Below are 21,844 nucleotides of genomic sequence, written 5' to 3' on the forward strand. Positions count from 1 at the left end.
AGGGCTATGAAAAATATTTGTCCAAATACTCTTCCAATCTATTACACAAATCAAAAGAATACCTGGATGGATACAAAGTTGTGTACCATTTGGTTCAAAGAGCAATTTGTTCCATCGGTGGAAACATTTTTAGATAAAAATAAACTTCCCAAAAAGGCGATTTTACTTATGAATAATACCTCTTCACATCCTGGAGAAAATCTTCAAGTAAGAAATATTTCTATCAAATGTTTCTTCCTAATGTTACCAGCATTTTACAGCCGATAAATCAAAGTGTCCTTGAAAACTTGAAGAAAAATTACAGGTATCTGTTCCTTTAACATGTGTTACACATAACAGAAAGTGACCAACCTACAACATCTCTTCGTTAGATTACCTTGAGAGATGTTATTTATTGGGTTAGTCAAGCATTGGAAATCAATTCGATCTACCACAATACAAAAGTCCTAGATCAATCTTCTGATCTTAGAAGAGAATTCGGAAGATGACTTACAGTCCTGTGAAAAAATATAAACTCAACAGATAAAATTAAAGTATTCACAAATATTTGAAAGTAAATTCGTAGCAAAATAAAATTTTTAAACTAGATTTTATATTATTAAATTGGCTAGAAGCTTCCAAAAGTTATTGATGTATTTGATAGTTTACAAACAACAAATTTTATAAAAAAATCTAGTTTACGTTGTGAATAAATATAAACTCAATGTTGTTTTCAATGTATTGGTGTACTCTTAACGCATGAATACTACTACAGTTTTCTTTCTGCTGTTAAAGAGAGTGTAGATTGTTCGTTTTTGATACCCTATTACTTCGTATCTATTAATAAATTTTTTTAAATAATGACGCGTGGAACTCAACTCACTGAAATTGAGCAGCAAAGGATAATAGACTTGAAAAGAGGTGGGATGACCCAGAGGCAAATTGCTTGTGAGCTAAACCGTTCCCAAGGAGTAGTCAAAAACTTTTTAAAATGTGGTCCAGACAATTACGGCAAAAAGAAAAGAAGTGGAAGGCATCCAAAATTTTCTGCTTATGTGAAACGAGCGGTTTTGAGGGAAATCTCGAAAACAGGAGCGTCCTCTGCCCAGATTGTGAGGCAATTCAACTTAGATTGTGATCCTAGCTTGGTGAGGAAGTGGATAGCTAAATCAAAATCCTTAAAATATTGCAAGATTATAAGAAAACCACAGCTCAAAAAACATCATTTGCAGCAACGATTGCATTTTGCTGAAAAACATATTCAAAATAGCAAAAAATGGCCAAACGTTATTTTCAGCGATGAAAAAAAATTTAACATTGATGGTCCGGATGGTTTAAATTATTACTGGCACGACCTTAGAAAAGAAAAAAAAAATCTGTCGCGAAGGTCGCATTGGGGCGGCGGAGTAATGGTATGGGCTGCTTTTAATGAAAAGGGAAAATCTGAAATTGCATTCACTTCCGGCAAACTAAACGCTGTTAGATATCAAAATGTTTTAGAAGAGTTCCTTTTGCCGTTTATTACCATGTTAGAAAAAGAGGAAATAATTTTTCAGCAAGATAATGTGCCAATTCATACAGCATACTCTACAAAACAATGGTTTGGAAATCACGGACTCAATGTTTTGGATTGGCCATCTCTTAGTCCGGATCTTAATCCCATTGAAAATTTGTGGGGAACCATGGCTAGAGAAGTCTACGACCTTCAGAAACCAGAAATCCATAATATTGATGAGCTCAAGGAAAGAATCATACAAACTTGGGAAAACATACCAAAGGACACTTTAATTAATTTGGTAAAAAGTGTTCCCAAGAGACTGTTGGAGGTGATTAAAAAACATGGTAGAAGTTCTCATTACTGAAACGAATTCAGTTATTAAAGACGCAGAAAACTTTTGAGTTTATACTTTTTCACAGATGTATTTTGCTATTTTGTCCCAGTAGTAGTTAATGCTAGCAATATGATTAAATTGTTTATTAAAATTGTAACTAATCAATTACAATATATAGTAAATAATATCTTGTGCCACTCAGATTCCAAAATAAATGACTTAAACTAATCGAAATAGTTCTTTTCGTCTTGAGTTTATATTTTTTCACAGGACTGTACCTCTAAATGAGGTTCGTGAAAGAATGAAGAATACTCAAAGTGACACAGATTGCAAAAATGAGCTGAGCTTGTTTGACTTAATGAAAAAGTAAGTTAAAAAGATGTAAAGAAATTGCAGAAGACGATGTTCAACAGTGGATTGCTTCTGATGATCATGAATATGAACTATCAATAGAGGAAATTGCTGCCTCTGAACAATCCCAGGTAGAACAAACTTTGGCAGACCAATCCGAAAGTGAAGATGAAGATATGCCATTAGTTGTTCAGCGCATCTTTAATCAAGAAGGGTTTGCTGCTTTAAAAAGAACACTGCAATATAGTATAGAGTAGCAAGCGGAGTCTACGTCTTCAGAAGGGTGTCCTCTAAAAAAGTTGAGAGATACCGTCACAAGGAAGAGAAATTGAACGAAGAGACAAACTTGTATTAAAAATTATTTTGATGTACTTAATAAAAAATAAAAAGTATTAAATAATAATAATATTTATTTTATGTAGTTTATTAATAAATAAAATATGTACTCATACACACAATATTTCAATAGTTTATTGAAGAAAAAGTAAGTCGGATTATCCGAGCATGGGTACAGCCTACATTAGTTCGGATAATCAAGAGTCTACTTTAATTATTGATGGTACATACATATATTTGGCATCAAAAAAGTAAAAATAATTATTATCAAAGAAAATCGTATTCCGGACAAAAAAACTCGGTTATGTAAGCCCTTTACTATATGTATAACAAACGGTTTAGTAGTCGATTTCGCTGGATCATTCTATGGCATTGAAAACGATGCTTTAATAATGAAAGTGGTTTTAGAAAATCCAGAAGGCATAAGTTCCATTCTGTTGCCAAATGATATATTTATTGCTGATCGTAGATTTCGGGATGTCATAGAGAATTAAACTAGAAAAGGTTTCAAAATGTTTATACCAGCAATGAAAGGTAACCGAACTCAACTAACAACGGAGGAACCTAGTATCACATAAAATTACTAAAGTCAGATGAGGAATCGAAGCTGTTCATGGTATTATTTGTCAACAATACATACTTCTACATCATCAAGTTTACAATGCACTTTTGCCTAAAATGAAAATATTATACAAAATTGTTGGTTTTCTATCTAATAAATATAATAAAAGATTAGGTTCAGTTGATGAATTGAATGGCATTATAGTGCAATATACAGGGTGTTAAAAAAACGTTTAAATATTTAAGGGGCATATAGTACAAACGAAAACAAGTAAAAAAGTCATAATAAACATAGGTCCGCAAATGAACCGTTTTCGAAATAAAAACGATAATCTCTTTTCTTTGTGCAAAGTGTTAATTAGGAAGTTACACAGTCAGATACACAGTATTTTTTGCGTGTTTACATTTTTAACAGAAACATTTACTTTATCAAACAGTCAAAGTTTTCGTTTTGCAATGCCATATTCAAATGCTGAATTGGCCAATAAGGTTTTCATGTATGGTCGTTCCAATGGGAATGCTTTAGAAGAACGTCGCTTGTACAACGACGCTTTTCCCAATCGTCAACTACCTTCGCACGTGATGTTTGGAAATGTTTACCAACAGCTGAGGGATAGTGGCTACTTTACAAAATGTGCTTATGACAGTGGACGTCCAGGGACTGTTTGTACGGCGGAGGTTGAAGAACAAATTTTGGAAATGGTAGATGAAAATCCAAAAATTAGTGTGAGAAGAATTTCGGATGGACTAGGCGCTTATTTGGAGAACTCTCCACCAACAACTCCTGCATCCGTACCATATCCAACGGGTACAAGCTCTTACTCCCCATAACTATCAAGCAAAAATGATATTCTCTCAGTGATTCTTAAGAAATGCTACTGAATACCCAAATTTTACTTCTAACATCCTTTTCACTAATGAAGCTGGCTTTATTAAAGATGGGATTTTCAATTATCACAATAATCACGTTTAATCGGATGAAAATCCACATGTTCGTGAATCCAGACATCAACGGCGTTTCACTCTGAATATCTAGCTAGGCATTTTAGGCGACTAATTATTAGGACCAGTTGTTTTTGCCACAACGTTTAACAGGTCCTGTATACCTTGACTTCCTGATGAACAGTTTGCCCGCCCTTTTAAAAGATGTACCTTTAAATTAAAGATTGAATATTTGGTTATGCAAGATGGGACAACGCCTCATTTTACGCTCGCTATTAGAGAGCACTTAAACGAAACATTTCAAAGGAGATGGATAGGCCGAGGAAGTCCTATTCTATAGCCTGCTAGATCTCCCGATCTAAACCCCTTAGACTTTTGTATTTAAGGTTTCCAAAAAGTTTAGTATACGCCACACCTGTAAATAATCCCGATGAATTGCGGCAACGAATTGAACAATATTGTCAAACAATTCGACAACAACCGAGATTTTTCGAAAAAGTGCAACACTCTCCTTTGAGAAGGTGATCTTGTGTCGAAATGCAAGGAGGAGATATCGAACATCTATTATAATATTTATTTTGTCTTTTTGTATTAATTATTTCTGCTGAAAAAAACTGTACAAAGAAAAGAGACTATCGCTTTTATTTCGAAAACGGTTCATTTGCGGACCCATGTTTATTAAAACTTTTTTACTTGCTTTCGTTTGCACTATATACCCTTTAGATATTTAAACGTTTTTTACACCTTGTATAGCTAACAGATTAAACATGTCTAAAACATTGAATCAAGAAATTTCAATAGAAAAATGGAACCGCAAAAAATCTAAATTCAAACAGCTCAATGTAAATGACCTTGATTTTCCTCGCTTAAGTGAAGACCAGTTGAAAATGTTTTTTACTAGCTCATATCAATTTACTATAGTTATCTCTTATTTGGCCGAGTTGATGGATAATATTAATCTATCAATAAACTACGTAAAAGAAGCACCTAACATACTAAAAACAGAAGTTAAATCACGACACATAAAAAAAATATTGTATTTAGAGTGATTATGTTCCAGATGGGACATACTATGAAAGTATAAGGTGTTATTGCTGTGATTGTTTTAATGGCAACCATACTGTAGGACGTTGTTCCCATGTGGCGGCTATTATTTACTATTTATCTTATGAACGATATCTATCTCATATTTTAAGATCAGCCGCAATTTTATTTTCAATTTTTGAAAAAACTAAGACTCTGGTAGTTATTAACCCTAGAACGGGTGCGTCAGATCTGGGAGACTGAAGAAAACTTAATGTTGCTGTATTTTCTTTCTGTTTGATACAAGTGGCCCACCCCACTTGTACCTTCCTAGGCATCAATTTACAAACCAGTGTCGAATGATTAGCGGAACCGATCGAGGTGAATAGATTTATCAAAATATTTGATCTCAGAGACGGACGCGCCTATCGGTGTACTATTTTTAACGGTAGATTTTAATTATTTCATACTCGTAAAAGTAAATTCATTTTAATTTGATTTTTATTTATATTCGTTAAATTAAATTTTATATAATTAAAAGTAAAGAAGTTATAATTTTGATGCGATATTTCGTAATATTTCAGTCATATGTGAATAAGAAAGGGAGCAGGAGCGACTAAGACATCTAATGGAAATGGAATTGAATGAATAGCAGAATGAAACAAATGATGATGAGTTAGATGACGAAATTGATATAGTTGAAGATACGAAGGAAATAAAACCGAGCAAGATATATTGGATCATGAAGCAGATGGTACTAATCATGATTCAGCCTTTGTCTTAGAAAAAGATAAAAAAATCAAATGGATGAAACATTTACTGCCTAAAAAAATTAGAACTAGAAGTGAAAATAAAGTACTGCATCTTCCAATATCGAGATTAGCTACGCGTACTTTGGAAAACCCAAAAGATATTTTTTAATATTTTATAGATAAAGAAATGCTGAATATTTTTGTGGAGAATACCAAAACCTATATAGAATCCATATGATATATCTTTGAGAGGGAAAGGGACGCAAGGCCAACGAATATCATTGAATTGCAAGCCCTTTTGTGCTTATTATTGTACTTAGGAGTTTTGAAGGCAAACCGATTAAACATTGAAGAGTTGTTCCAATCAAATAGTTCCGGAATAAAAATCTTTAGATTAGCTATATCAATCAAGCGGTTTCTATTTTTATTGCGTTGTCTAAGATTTGACAGAAAGGATGTTAGAAATGCAAGAAAGGCAGTGGATAAACTACCCCCCATCCGAGAATTCTTCGATTTATTTGTGAATAAATATAAAATTGGACACAGTTTATCGAAATACATCACCATTGATGAGAAATTGGAAGATTTTAGAGGCAAATGTAATTTTAAACAGTATATGTATACTTTCCAAGCCAAATTGATACGGCATTAAAATGTTTGTGCTATCCAATGCCAAAACTTTTTATACCAGTAGTCTAGAGGTATACGTTGGACACTAACCAAAAGATTCATATAAACTAAGCAACAATCCAGATGCAATTGTGCAAAGACTTTGTGATGTAATAAAAAGTTCTGGGAGAAATCTAACCCTAGATAATTGGTTTACCAGCGTGTCTCTTGTTGAAACCCTATTAAAAGATTTTAAACTTACGGTAATAGGAACTACTTGTAACAATGAAAGGGAGCTTCCTATAGAATTCAACGAATCCAACCCATCCAGTTGGAGCAAGCATATTTGGATTTACAGAAAATTACACAATTGTTCCTTACATTTTCAAAAATTTTTAAAATTTTTGCTTGTCTCATCGTTGCATTATGATGACAACATGTGTAAAATTACTGGAAAACTAGAAATTATTCTGGATTATAATTGCACCAAAGGGGGTGTTGATGTTCTTAAAAGACTTTGTGCAAATTACAACGTGGCTCGAAATACGAACAAGTGACCAATGGTAATATTTTATTCCATTCTAAACTTGGCTGGGATTAACTTATTTGTAGCATTTTCTTCAAATAATCCAAATATCACTAAGTCAAGACGATCATTTTTGAGAACTTTAATTTTTTAATTAGAGCTTAAACAGCCACACTAATCGGCTTATGCAACCCAGCAGAATATTCCAAGAACTTTGAAAGACAGACTGCGTGAAATTTCTGGATGTCATGCAATTTCATAATAATGAGATAATCGTGTGACTCAAAAAAAAGCAGGAAGATGCGTTTTTTTTTTATTGAAAATGTTTTAAGTTTCTATGCCTAGAACACGCAGGTATTATTTGTAACGATTGTTATGAAATTTAAATTAAAACATTGGACAAAGTTAGTAAGTATTAAGAATTTTTAGTTCAAAATTTAATTCAGTTTGTAAAATTCTCAAATAATGCTATTTTAAAAGTTTAATTAAATTAAATATTTATAGACCAAATTATAATTTTATTTCAACCTGAAAAAGTATTGTTTTTAAATTTGGTCTGCAAGACAGACGCGCCCGCTTGTTCCAAAATGTGTCACGCACCTACTCTAGGGTTAATGAAGATAGTGAGGAAAACTAACTATTCATAGTTGACTAAATTGTAGAATAGAATAATAATACAGTGAAACCTGTTGTTACGAACACCTCTAATAGACAGACAACTCTCTTGAACGGACGCTTTTTTTTTGGCCCCGATTTTGCTATATTGATTTCTTATATATTCAGGTCTCTCTTGAGCGGGCACTCTCTTGGATGGATGCAGACACCGAAATCCAGTCCTATGAATCAGTAAAGCCATCTCTTGAGCGGGTGGAAAACAAAATTTCAAATTGCGTGCAGAAATAAACAGTCGGGGTTTTTTAGGATTTAATGGGTAGTTTCTCGCCAGGGCATGAGGACCTATTCGCGGAAGCAATAATAATCATTTGTAATTTTGTCTGTGGTGTTGTAACATTGCCGACATGTCGCCAAAACGAAACGTTCTACTAACGCTTAAACAAAAAGTCCATGTAATTGAAACATTCGATAAGGATAAACTTGGTGTCCATGATTCAGTAAAACGCTTTGAAATTGGAAAAACACAGGCAGCTAATATCATTAAAAATAAAGAACATTTATTAAATAAATTTCACTCAAATATAAACGTATGTGAAAAACGAAGCTTTTTAAAAGAAGAAGGTAGAAATATCGATAGGTTGTGTTATGAGTGGTTTATTTGGACTCGTAGTAACGGTATTCTATCATCAAGGATGTTCATTAGTTTAATTTAAAGTGATTTAACGTAAATAAAACTTTAAATATACAGTGAAATCTCTTATAACGGACACCTCTCTTAAACAGACACCCCACTTGAACAGACACTTTGTCCTGATCCCAAAAATTCGTTAAACTACCTTAGATGAATTTTTATCTTAATTTTTTTTTAATGTGTATACATGTTTGTTTATTCTTTCAATAAAAAAATCCTTAATTTAAATACATATGTACAAGTTTTCTTGATGATTTTATATGATAAAAAAATCTAATATCCCTGAACTTTTTTTCTCTTTGAGCGGACACTTCTCTTAAGCGGACAAAATTTATGGTACCGTCAGTGTTCGCTTAAGAGGGATTTTACTGTATATATATGTTTTCAGGAGTATTACTAAAAACAAAAACCAAAGAAATCGCTGATGGATTAGGTTATAATAATTTTAGTGCTTCAGAAGGTTGTCTGAAAAAGTTTCATATCCGACACAATATTGCTTTCAGAGCCATATCTGAGGAGGCTGTGAGTATAAATCCCAATGATGTTACGACATTTTTGGCCAAAATTCTTTCAAATTATAAACACATATTCTCCAGAAAATATTTATAACACAAATGAAACCGGGCTATGTTTTCGTGCACTTTCCAACAAAACATTACATCTGCAATGTGAAAGATGCACTGAAGGCAAACTTTCGAAAGAAATACTTAGATACAATACTGTTTTATGTAAATATGGCTGGCAAAAAAGAAAAACCGCTAGTAATAGGAAAAAGAGCAAAACCAAGAGCTTTCAAACATATTAATCTAAATGATTTGCCGATTACTTAGAAAGGGAATAAAAAATCAAGGATGACTGGTGAAATAATGACAGAATGGTTGGTGCAGTTTAATAAAAGGATGAAACGTGAGAAACGAAACATTCTGTTATTTCTTGACAATGCGTGTTCTCATCCAAGAGACATAAAGTTAGAAAATATTGAACTGATTTTTTTCCCTCCTAACTGTATTCTGTATGTTAGCCTTTAGATCAGAGCATTATTAAAAATTTCAAATATTTTTACGGAACATTTATTGTGAAAAAACTTTTAGTAGCCATTAATATTGCTGTATCAGCTCAAAAATTATCAAAGAGTATACACGTTTTAGATGCAAGTTATCTTATTAAACATGCATGAGACAAAGCAACAGAAAGTACAATTCACAATTGTTTCTACAAATCTGGAATTACCCACTCTACTAACCATGAAAATGCACCACATAATCTATAAAATTCAGATACTGAAGATGATCTTCCATTGTCACTTTTAGCTGAAATATTGAAACGTAAAAATGATTTTGGAATTGAAAATCATAGTGATATAGGAGACTTTTACACCGTGGAGGATAATATCTTATTCGAAGAAATAGATGATTCTGCATGCCTGGAACTTCGCTTGCAAGAGTGTCCGATGATTCAGATGATGAGCATACAGCAGAAGAAGAGGATATTAAAACATATCAACAGGCAATTGATTTGACACAGCAAATAAAACGCTTTGTTGAGACACATGGTGATTTATCAACTCTAAATTTAATATCTAAGCTGGATCTCCACTTCCAGGATACTTTAATTACCAAGAAACCTCGATAAATGACTCTGTAGGAATATTTTAGACTTTATTAAAAATTTTAAAATATGTAAATAGTTTAGGTTTCTTTTTAAGTTATATAATGTATGTAATATTTTTTACACGTTATGCCATTTTCTATGTACAGGGTGATCCAAACTTGGCGCCCTGGACCTATTGTGGTAAAGCGGAAGCCGAAATTAAAAATCTAAATAAAGATTCTTAAATAAGGTCCCCTAAGGTCTATTTTTAGTTGGAAACTAGATTTTTCCAAATGTGGGAAAATGGCATCTGTGACGTCATCAGCAATTTTTTCTCAGAAACATACTTTTTTTTCTATACCAGGAGACTTTATATTATTCTAAATAATTTTTGTAGGAACAATTTTTTTGTACCTCTTTCTGTTTCAAATCTACAGTGTGTTCATGATGAACTTAACTATATTTGACAATTTCCTTATTTTGCATTTTTCTTTTCAGCAACATTCTTTTTTTATTATATTGCTGCAAAAATCATTTAATTTTTAATATATCTTACCTTTAAACTCCTCTAAAATTATACGGGTTTTTCTCAGACCAATTATTATTTTTCAACTAAAAGCTAACAGGCTGAGGAAAATGCAATATTTCGGATTCGATATAGTTATTAATTCACATACATACTTCAATTGTTTTCTGTTGCTATGTTTTTTTTGTTTGTTTGTATTAAAGGGAATATAAATTGTAAAATTAACCTTAATCTTTTTCATTTACAGTGAGTCTCATTTAAAATTGTGCAGTCCATTGGTATAAAAACTCTAATGGATTAAAGCAATAAAATGCGAAATACCTTTACCTTTTTTATTACTAGATTGTAGATAAATCTCTAATTAGATAACTCTATGAATATTTTATCAAGCAAAATTATAGAAATTCAAAAATTGAATATTTTATCAATTTGTTGTCAAAAAATAGTCGCACTAAAAATCGTGCACTTCAAAACGTTTATTAAAAATTAATCATTTTTATCGTTTAATGTTTGCGTTAATACTTCGTTGGACAATCCTTATTATTTTAAACAGCTTTTAGTCTATTAAACATCGACCTAATTAATTTTTTTGTAAAGCTTGCATCAATTTTAGTCCACTCTTCTTCTAAAGGTTTCCTCAAGTCACTTCTATTAGAAATATGATGTGTGCAAACTCACCGATCCAGTTCATTCCGTACATTTTATACGACTTTCATGTCGGGAGATTGTGGAGGTGTTTTTATGACGTGTGAGCAATTATATAACAACCATTCTTTAACAATATTGGCGCTGTGCTTCGGATCGTTATCTCGATAAAAATGAAATGTTTCTGGTATTCCTAATTTTTCAGCACTTAGTTTCAAATTTAGCTTTAAAATCCTCAAGTACCCGAATTTATCCATATTTCCTTCTATAAAATGGAGGTTGCCAACATCTAAAGCACCTACACAATCCCACACCATTAGCGATCCGCCCCCATGTTTGACTGTTGAGCGAAGATTTTCCATTTTCAGTTCTTCGTTAACTTTTCTCCATACCATAACTTTACCATCCGATCCAAATACGTTAAATTTGCTTTCGTCAGTAAAGATAACGTGTTTCCAAAACTCATAGTCTTTATGCATATACTTTTTAACAAATTCTAAACGTACCTTCTGATTTTTTTCACTAACATAAGGCTTCTTTCTTGCTATTTGACCATTATAGTCATTTTTTTGTAAAACTCTACGAACATTTTCCGCACTTACCACTTTGTTTAAATTAATTTCAATGTCAGTTACAAGTTTAGGAGCACTAATTTTTGGATTATATTTGACTTGTCTCAATATCCAACGTTCATCTTGCGCTGTTAACTTCTTTTTATGACTGATTCAGGCCTTATTGGATATGCAATTAAACTTTTTGTACCGTTCTATTATTGACTGAACAGTAGTATTGCTTTTGTTAAGTATGTCGGAAATTTTTCTTTGACTTTTGCCTTGATCATAATGAAAAATTACAAAATTTCTTTCTTTGATGGTCGTTTGCTTTTTTCCACTCATTATTTAGATTCTCTTAACAAATTTTCAAAAAATTCTCAACGATTGGCACTTAATAAACTAATTTAATTGAATTTGTAAGTATAACAAATATACCTATAACTTAATCACCGAACAGATCAACTGCACGATTTTGATTGAAAGTTAACAAAAGCAAGTGATAACTTTTTTTTTTGTCGAAGGTAACTTGATGTTTACGGATTTAATTGATACTTTTAAAAACACAATAAAAGGGTTATCAATAGTCATGAAAATAAGCATTGTTTATTTAAAGGTTTATGATTTTAATAAGAATACATATAATTTAAATGTGTTTCACTGTATAACTTTATTAAGTTAAGTTATCAATAATTTTTGAGTTTCTGTTTTATAAAATAATATTTTCCCACGACGAAAAAGTGAATATGCTGTTAATTTACGGAGAAGCCCGAAAAATGCATTATAGGCAAGAAGATTATATGCACTGAGATATCCCGAAAGAAATCTTCCGAATCACCAAATATTTTCCAAATTGGAAAATGTTTTTCGTCAAAATAAGAAATAATTTTTAGTTAACAAGGTGAGACAATGAACTGTCATAACTGATGAAAATGTAGCAATTATATTAAACCATATTCAAAATTATCCTGAAGCGTCGATTAAAGAGGCTATGAGAGAGTTAAATTTGACATATAATGCAGTTCAAAGAATTTTACAAATGAATAAGTTTCATGATTATAAAATACATAATATGCAAGAGTTATGTCCTGGAAATTTTGAAAGGCGAGAAAATTTTATTACTCAGTTCTTAGTTGCATTAAATGATTATCTTAATTTGTATAATCGCATTTTGTGGACAAACGAAAGTCATTTTATTAGTCATGGCATTCCAAACCGAAAAAATACTCATCACTGGTCCGACAAAAATCCACATAATACTAAAGAAGTTCAAAGGCAGGGTCACTTTGGCATCAACGTACGGTGTGGAGTTGTAGGACGCCATTTAATAGGACCATATTTTTATGACGGTGTCTTAACAGGACAAAGATATTGCAATTTCCTTGCGAATGAGATTCCTATTCTCATGGAAAATGTGCCTTTTTAATTTAGGAGACACCTATGGTTTCAACTAGACGGAGCGCCTGCATTGCTGCAGTTGTTCAAAATTATTTAAATTTGCATTTTGAAAATAAATAGATAGAGATTAATGATTCTTTAAAGTTTCATCAAAGAGCCCCAGATCTCATTCCTCTTGATTTTTTCCTGTGGAGAACCTTAAAAAATAAGGTATATGAAACTAAAACAAATAGTATTGACCATTTGAAACAAAAGATTACTACTGGTTGTACTGAAATACGTGGCAATGTTTTAAGAAAAGTAACGACCCATGAACTGCAAAAACGTTACGAGTTATGTTTAAATAATAATGGCGCTCACATTGAACATTTATTAAATCATTGAGTTTTGAGTTCATTTAATTTTCTTATTCTGTTTACTTAGTTATTGTTTTTCTATTTATTTATTTCAATTGAAATTTTTATTATATAAACTTAGCAATTGATACATTACATACATCACAAATTCACAGGAGAAATGCCCATAACTTTATAAATAATTCAAACATAAAAAAATGTTATGTAGAAAAATATTCAAAATTAAGATTTTTGCAGCAATTTAATAAAAAAAAGTATGTTGCTGAAGAAAAGAATTTTTAAGTATCGCGACGCCTAACGTCGCAAAGATAATTATTGTATTTCTACACTGGATTCTGGTCGAAGTAAGTAAAAATGGAATGCTTTTTTAAATCATTTATTTTTTTCGACCGTTTCCCAGAAAAACTCATTTCTCCAGTTAAATCGATCACCCTGTACATACTATATATTATTTTTAGTTAATAAATAATATAATGTTTTACTATATTCGCTTTTTCGTCACATCCCTCTCTTAGACGGACACTTTCCCGGGATCCCGCAACTGCCCTTCCAAAAGAGGTTTCACTGCATCTTTTATTAGCTATTAGTTATTATTTTTTATTTGTATTTGTACTAGTTATTATTAGTTTCTATTTTATACTCGTAACATTAATGAATACAAATAATTGGTGACGCACCCTCCGTTTTTTATTTATTTGTATGTGTTGCGACATTTTTTAAAATTTGAAATTTTTACAGGAGATGGTATTTGAACCTTATTATGACATATATTAAATTTGTGATTGTCACTTAAAAACCGAAATGAAAAAATAACGCTTAAAAGGTTTTTTAAAGTTTTTGAAAATATTGCGACCCCCTAAAAATTATTAAAAAAAATATATAAATATTCTTCAGAGTCTCAGTTACAAATTCATTTTTGTATCTCTTTTAGTTCCTGAGATATTTGAGTTTAAAGTAATAACGGTATTTACGCGACCTTTTAGACATATTTCAAAGCCACTTTGAAAAATCTACCCAAAGTCGAAAGAAATATTGTTTTTATAACTGAATACATCTATTTTACACGAAAAATTTGAATTTCCATCTACAGGGTGTCACTAACAGGTGCGGAAAATATGCTACCACAAATTCCTCAGGCTAAAATATGATAATCTAACCCAACTTACCTCAATCCAAAAGTGGACGATTTCGGAGATACAGAGTGTCAAAAGTTCAATTTAAAGATCTTAAACTCCAGCTGATAATGGAATACTTTAGTCGCATGAGGATTTTCTTCAGCATAGACATATTCATTGTGCACATTAATTACTCTGCGTGAAATAGGCCTCATCTGTGAATAAAATTCTTCGTATAAAATTCATATCTTGACTTCTGTGTTTTTGGATAAACCGGTAAAAAGCTAGGAATGGTAACAGTATCTTTACTTACCCCTAGCTGTAAGCCCAACTGTCTGCTGCTGAGTTTTGGATTTTTTTTAATGCGATTCAGAATATCTTCCTCAACCTCTGGAGTTCTTACTGTACGTGCACGTCCATAATTAATAGAAACGGGCGCAAACCTACCCGTTTCACGAAGACATCTTTCAACTGCCACGAAAGTTTTATGGTTTGGTGAGCAACAATTCGGAAATCTTTCAGTGTAAACTCCGCGAGATTGTAAACTATTTCTTTGGCAATATCCAAAAACCAATAACATATCGGTCATTTCTTCATTGATATACTGTGCAGTTATGATGATAATTAAATTCGCAAATTGTTTGATGATTCACCGATGCTTGCTAATTCCCTTTCACGATTTTTCAGTACTACTTGCAATTTAAAACATAAACACCGGAAAAAAAGCAATAATGTACCAAAAACATCAACAACAACACTGCTCACAATCAGAAGCCTTTCACGAATTTTACGAATTTCACTTACCAAAAGATAGGCCACAATTCATCCTATTCTGACCAAAATAAACAATAACTAAACATTTTTAAAACCATATATCTCAAAAACGGCCACTCAAATCAACTCTTACCAGGTATACTTTCTTTAGGTAAAAAATGTTGGAGAATAAGAAATTTTATTCGGAAATAAAATACAGTATGGCTCGAAAAAGTTATGTCGTTTTAAATGTGTGCAAAGTACCGCAGGTGACGCCCCCTACATTTTACAATGAAAATGAAAGCAAATTTCAATTTGTCACCTCAAAAACCCCCCCTAGCCGAATATTGTGATAATACACCAGTTATAAAGAAAATTTTTATGAAAAACTAAAACCAAATTGAACTTTTTACACTCTGTATCTCCGAAATCGTCCACTTTTGGACTGAGGTAAATTGGGTTAGATCATCATATTTTAGCCTCAGAAATTTGTAGTAGCATATTTTCCGCACATTTTAGAGACACCCTGTATAAGCTGATTCGCCATACTTATCCTGCTGTACCCTTTGAAAAAAGAGCTTCAAGTTTTTATTGGAATTTTTTTACTTTCCTGTTATGGAAAATATTCAAACAGGCGCTTATATTGGTCAAGTGAAGATGATGTATCACGGCTAATTCAAAATAGCATGCGACTAAAACGTTTTGAAGGTATTTTACGGTTTATTCACTTCAACAATAATTTAAAATTGGTAAAAGAAGAACGCCTTTATAAATTGATACCCTTTCTAGAGAAGCTAAGTAAAAATGTTCGAAATCATGGTGATCTGGAAGAACATCTTTTCATTGATGAAAATATGATTCCAAATTATAATAAACACTTTGCTAAGCAATATACAGTCAGTCATAAAAGTATTCGTACCCACTAAATTTCCCAAAAAACAAAGAAATACTAATGTAAAAAAAAAGAAAAAGAGCTACATATGAGATACCCTAAATGTATTGATTTTCAATAATTAAAATAAAAATTAAAAAATCAATGCGACAAAAAATAAATTAAAATGTACTTTTAAGCGATCACGAAAGTATTCGTACAGCGCGTCCCATTGGTTATTTTTCGGGTTTTACAAAAAAATTAGCGGTAACAATTTTTTCCTATTGTTGTTTATAGTAGTTTCTACGATATTAAAATTGTTGAATACACATTTGAAGCATTTAGTAAAAATGAGGCGTAAATGACAAGAGTGTTCTCAAGATATTCGAAATTTAATTATTAAACTCCATAAAGAAAGAAAATCCTATTCCGAAATTAGTAAAATCGTTAATAGAAGTCGATCTACGATACAGTATATTGTGAAGAACTACAAAGAATCGGGAAATGTGTATAAAAAGCCAAGATCTGGAAGAAAAAGAGTTTTAAATTTACGCGAAGAGCGTTTTCTTTTTCAAAAAATCAGAAAAAACCCGAAGACAAGTGCTCCAATTTTGGCTAGTGAACTATCAAATATGAGTGGTAAAAATGTGCATCCAAAAAATGTCCGAAGGATTCTACGATCAGCAGGATTTCACGGAAGAATGCCCAGAAAGAAACCGTTTATTTCTAACGCTAATCGGCAGAAACGACTCGCTTTCGCGAATAAATATAAAGACGAGGACAAAAGTTTTTGAAAAAGGATTCTATATACCGACGAAAGCAAGTTTAACTTGTATGGATCAGATGGGAAAGGTAAAATTTGGCGTCAGAAAAACACACCATTAGAGGCCAAAAATCTATGTTCTATCATTAAGCACGGCGGTGGCAGCGTTATGGTTTGGGGAGGAATGTCAGCGGCTGGGGTTGGAAGTTTGGCATTTATTGAAGGCAAATTGGATCAGTATCAATATATGAACATTTTGCGTGATAATATACCATTATGTGCGGAAAAACTGGGACTTCAAAATCGGATTTTACAACAGGACAATGATCCAAAACACACCGCTCATAACGTAAAGATGTGACTAGCCTACAATGTGCCGAAACTTCTTTATCATCCACCTCAGTCGCCTGATCTAAACCCCATTGAACATCTTTGGGATGAACTGGAAAGAAAAATTCGACATCCTGATGTTCGAAAAAAAATTACAAGTCAAGAAACATTAAAAATAGTTTTACAAGAACAATAGGACAAAATTACACCCGAAGTCACTGTAAATTTAGTGAATTCAATGCCTAGAAGGCTAAATGCTGTAATTTTAGCCGGAGGAGGACCTACAAAATATTAGTTCATTACCCAAAACCCGAAAAATAACCAATGGGACGCGCTGTACGAATACTTTCGTGATCACTTAAAAGTACATTTTAATTTATTTTTTGTCGCATTGATTTTTTAATTTTTATTTTAATTATTGAAAATAAATACATTTAGGGTATCTCATATGTAGCTCTTTTTCTTTTTTTTTACATTAGTATTTCTTTGTTTTTTGGGAAATTTAGTGGGTGTACGAATACTTTTATGACTGACTGTATAAAAGGCAAGCCCATTCGATTCGGGAACAAAAATTGGGCTTTGTATTCAAGCACCGGATATACAGTAATGGACAAAAGTATATAGACAAACAAATATTTGCGCCTAAAATATTTTAGTAAAGTATCAATACATTTCCTTATATTCTAAAAGTTGTAAATACCAATGAAGAAAGATATATGAAATTTGTGCCTGATGTTAAAAATAAACAAGATGGCAAAACAAAAAATGTTGAGGTTCCTTCGATAAACGAAAACCACGAAAACAACAATTTGGTTTACGAAAGTGGACTGTATTAAATTTCACTTATATAAATAATGGTAAAGTATTGGTCTAAGTATGAAGTGGGAGTTTGCTTAGTTGGGAAGATTACGAGTTACGTTTACGATCACATGTCTAGAGCGAGCACTGGTCAAAGAGAGCAAAATTACTGCGATCATCCCTTAAGTACTAAACCCGAGGAACTCCACCCAGGGGCGCACCAATACCAGACGCCATTGCGGGCAATGGTCGCGCCTAAGGTCATAAAATCGCCGCCATCTGGCAAATACCTATACAAGTCGCTTTCATTGAAGTATTGCGATCCGCCGAATTGCGGATCGCGGCAAAGGTCCAATTTAGAAAGCTTCCTTTGACTAGTAGCGTATTTCCCAGCCATAAAGAGCCCTTCGATATGGCCTGATGGGTACGATGGTCTGGCGCCCAGATGGAATCCTTCAAATACGTATCGATGCCCATGGGCGTAACTTAAGGGATGAAAATACAAAACAAATTAACTAAGCAAACTACGCCAAGAAACAATAACCTAAAGTCCTTAACAAAAAATATATTTTTTCTTGGGACAAAAGTATAGAGACAACATCCTCTAAGAAATATTTTGCATCAGTTTAGTTTAAACATTGATGTTTATTTGTTGTGTTTGTTGTTTGAGGTTTTGAATCCGATTTATAGTTTGAAATATTTTTGAATTATTTGAAATAATGCCGCGTAGTAAACAAATTTCTTTTGATTTGAAAACAAAAATTATTGATTTATTTAAAATTGGTCAGAGACAAATTGGTATTGCAAAAAATTTTAATGTGAAACGTAAAGCTGTTTGGGCCATTATTAAGAAATATCAGCAAAAAGGAGTTCTTGAAACAACAAAGAGAAGTAGATAGCCAAAAATCAATAAAGATGTGTATTGCAAAGACATCTTGGAAACTGTAGTACTTCCTTGGGCCTAACAGTACTTTAGCGATGAAGAATGGACATTTCAACAGGACTCAGCGGCAGCTCACAGAGTAAAAACCACAAAAAATTGGTATAAAGCACTTTTTCCCAATTTCATTACATCCCAAGAATGGCTACCATACTCACCGGACCTTAATTCCTAGGATTATAGCATTAGGTCGATTTTAGAAGCAAAGGTCTATGTTACACGTCATAGCAGTTTGAAGTCTCTGAAGCAAACATTGCGTCAAGAGTGGGATCGAATAACAGTGGAAGAACTGTGGCCCAGAGCCGAGAATTTCATGAAGCGATTGAGATTGTATATTCGTGCAAAGGATAGCCACTTTGAAACTAGTTAACAATAACATTATTTGAACATTGTTTTATTGCTTTCTATCGTTTGTTTTTCATTTTCATACATTATAATTTTTTTGTCCTAAAAAATGTTGTATACTCTTATTTTTTGTCACCCTGTATATTTTGACAATTACTTCACCGGTTTACGTTTACTTGCTCATTTGACTGACATGAAATACTGTGGCACAGGCATAATTTGGGAAAACAGATTGTAAAAATTTCCTGTAAAATCAAAAACATTTTGAAATAAAGAAAGAAGGGAAAGTTTTGCATTTTATACAAACGATAAAGTTGTATTGGTACAGTAGAAAGACAATAAGGTTGATTCAGTGGTATCGAATTATCATAAAAATTCCATTGGGTCTGTTTCGCGGTGGAATCGAATGTCTCGAGCAAAAAAAAATTAAGTCAACCGACAATTGTAGCTAGCTACAATAAAGGTATGGGAGGAATAGACAAAATGGATGGCCTAATGGCAGTTTACAGAACTAGAATTCGGCAAAGAAAATAAGACTGGCTGTTATTCTCATATTTTCTGGATGCTTCTGTAATCAATGGTTAGCTTCTAATGAAAAAAACAAGGATGAACGATAAAAATGCAGAAAGTTTGATGACTTTTAGGAGATACATAGCCTTTGTATTGCTGAAATTATTCGGAGTTAAGGCTTAACAAGGATGAATATCTCAGCCTATTACCGATGTCAGATATGATAATATTAAACACATCATCATATACGATAAAGCAGATAGATATTGTGCGATATACGGAAAGAAAAGCAACTTGATATGTCATAAGTGTCAAATTAGCTTACATCCAAAGATTTGCTTCTTTAAATACCATAATAAACATTCATTAAAAGTTTCTAATAGTTTGAATTTTAAAATAACCCCTTTAGACAGTGTCCCTTGAGAGAGACGGCATAACATCACATAATGAATATATTTTTAAAAAATTTATCACAATTTTCATATCCATGGAATTCGTTGTTATGATAATACATGAAAAAAATTTGAAAAAATCATAAAAATATACTTTGCCTACTAATAGGTTAACAAGCAAATTGTGCTGTTAAATTAATTAATTTAACCCAACTCACCTTAGTACCAAAATCGATAATAACAAAGATACGGGGTGTAAAAGTTGAAAAAATAAATCATATTTTCTTTAATATCTTACAATTTCTACCAGCTAATTTTGTAAAATTTTATATCCGGAAGTTTTTAGAGATGAGGGAAAAAGGTACAAAGTCTGATAATACAATTTCCGGAAAAGCACCATCGCCTCTTACATAAACGAATTTAAGTCGAACTATCGCACTTGCCATGATCTTATGTCTCTACTATTGATCTGATTAATGGAAACAAAATAAAGTTATTAGCTGTCAAGTTATAGCATTAGTTACACAAGACCATTTTTTCTGTTGGTCGCAAAAAATGTTTGAACAGTGCATTAATATCAAATTCTATGTTAAATTGGGCAAAAGTACAACTGAAACTTTAGAAATGCTAAGAGTAACATATGGCGAAGCTGCTAGGAAGAAATCTGCAGTGTTTGAATGGCATAAAAGATTCAAAGGGTGGGAAAACGTGAAAGATGATGAAAGATCCGGACGTCCGAAAGCTCATCGAACGTGTGAAAGTATGGAAAAGGTACGACAACTAGTGAGATCTGATAGACGGCTGAGTACACAAATTATTGCAGAGGAATTAAATTTAGACAGGGAAACAGTAAAAAAGATTTTGACCGAAGATTTAGAAATGAGAAAAATGTTAGCGAGGATAATTCCAAGAATTTTGTCTGCTGAACAAAAACAGCGGCGATTTGACATTTCATCTGAACTTTTTTCCCATTTAGAAGTTTTTGACAGAGTGATTACTGGAGATGAAACTTGATGCTTCCAGTACGACCCAGAAACAAAACAACAGAGCATACAATGGAAAACAAAAGGATCCCCAAGACCGAAAAAAGCAAGAATGTCACGATCGCGCATCAAAATCATGCTGATTTTTTTTTTTTTTCATCACAAGGACATTATTTACTTTGAGTTTATTAAACAATGGCAAACAGTAAATCTACATTGTTACTTAGAGGTGCTGACAAGATTACGCAATGCTATTCGTAAAAAACGCCCCGAACTTTGGCCGAACAATTGGCTCCATCATGACAACGCTCCAGCACATGATGCCCTAACCATTCGCTCCTTTTTAGCTAAGAACCAAATCACAAAGTTGGACCATCCGCCTTATTCGTCAGATTTGATGCCTTCCGATTTCTGGCTTTTCCCAAAAATGATAAACGCAATGAAAGGATGCCGATTTTCTGATATGTCTGGCATTGAAAGACGTGGCCAGAATACTGAAGAGCATTCCGGAAGACGTGTTCCAAAAATGTTGTAAACAGTGTCAGCAGCGTTTAACAAAGTGTATCGCTGCCCAAGGGGAGTACTTTGAAGGCGATCATAGAAATTAGTTTGTATAAATGCAAATAAAGTGTTTACGAGTTCATTCCGGGAATTTTATTGTCAGACCTCGTATACTTTATTAAAGTCACTAGAAGCAACGGTTTCCAATAAAAAAAAACGCACCTAAAGCTAATTATGTAAAAATAATTTTAGCATTTATT

General features: G+C 32.5%; 1 protein-coding gene and 2 pseudogenes across 7 annotated transcripts in view; 2 read left to right on the top strand and 1 right to left on the bottom strand.

The window, feature by feature from the left end:
• LOC136409892 (antichymotrypsin-2-like) overlaps nucleotides 1–21,844 on the bottom strand; it is a 96,712-nt gene that overhangs the window by 41,939 nt on the left and 32,929 nt on the right. The window lies entirely within an intron of this gene.
• LOC136410058 (tigger transposable element-derived protein 4-like) lies at nucleotides 7,931–8,928 on the top strand (annotated as a pseudogene).
• LOC136410060 (tigger transposable element-derived protein 6-like) lies at nucleotides 8,952–9,882 on the top strand (annotated as a pseudogene).

The sequence above is a fragment of the Euwallacea similis genome, chromosome 7 (assembly GCF_039881205.1).
Source record: "Euwallacea similis isolate ESF13 chromosome 7, ESF131.1, whole genome shotgun sequence".
Lineage (NCBI taxonomy): Eukaryota > Metazoa > Arthropoda > Insecta > Coleoptera > Curculionidae > Euwallacea > Euwallacea similis.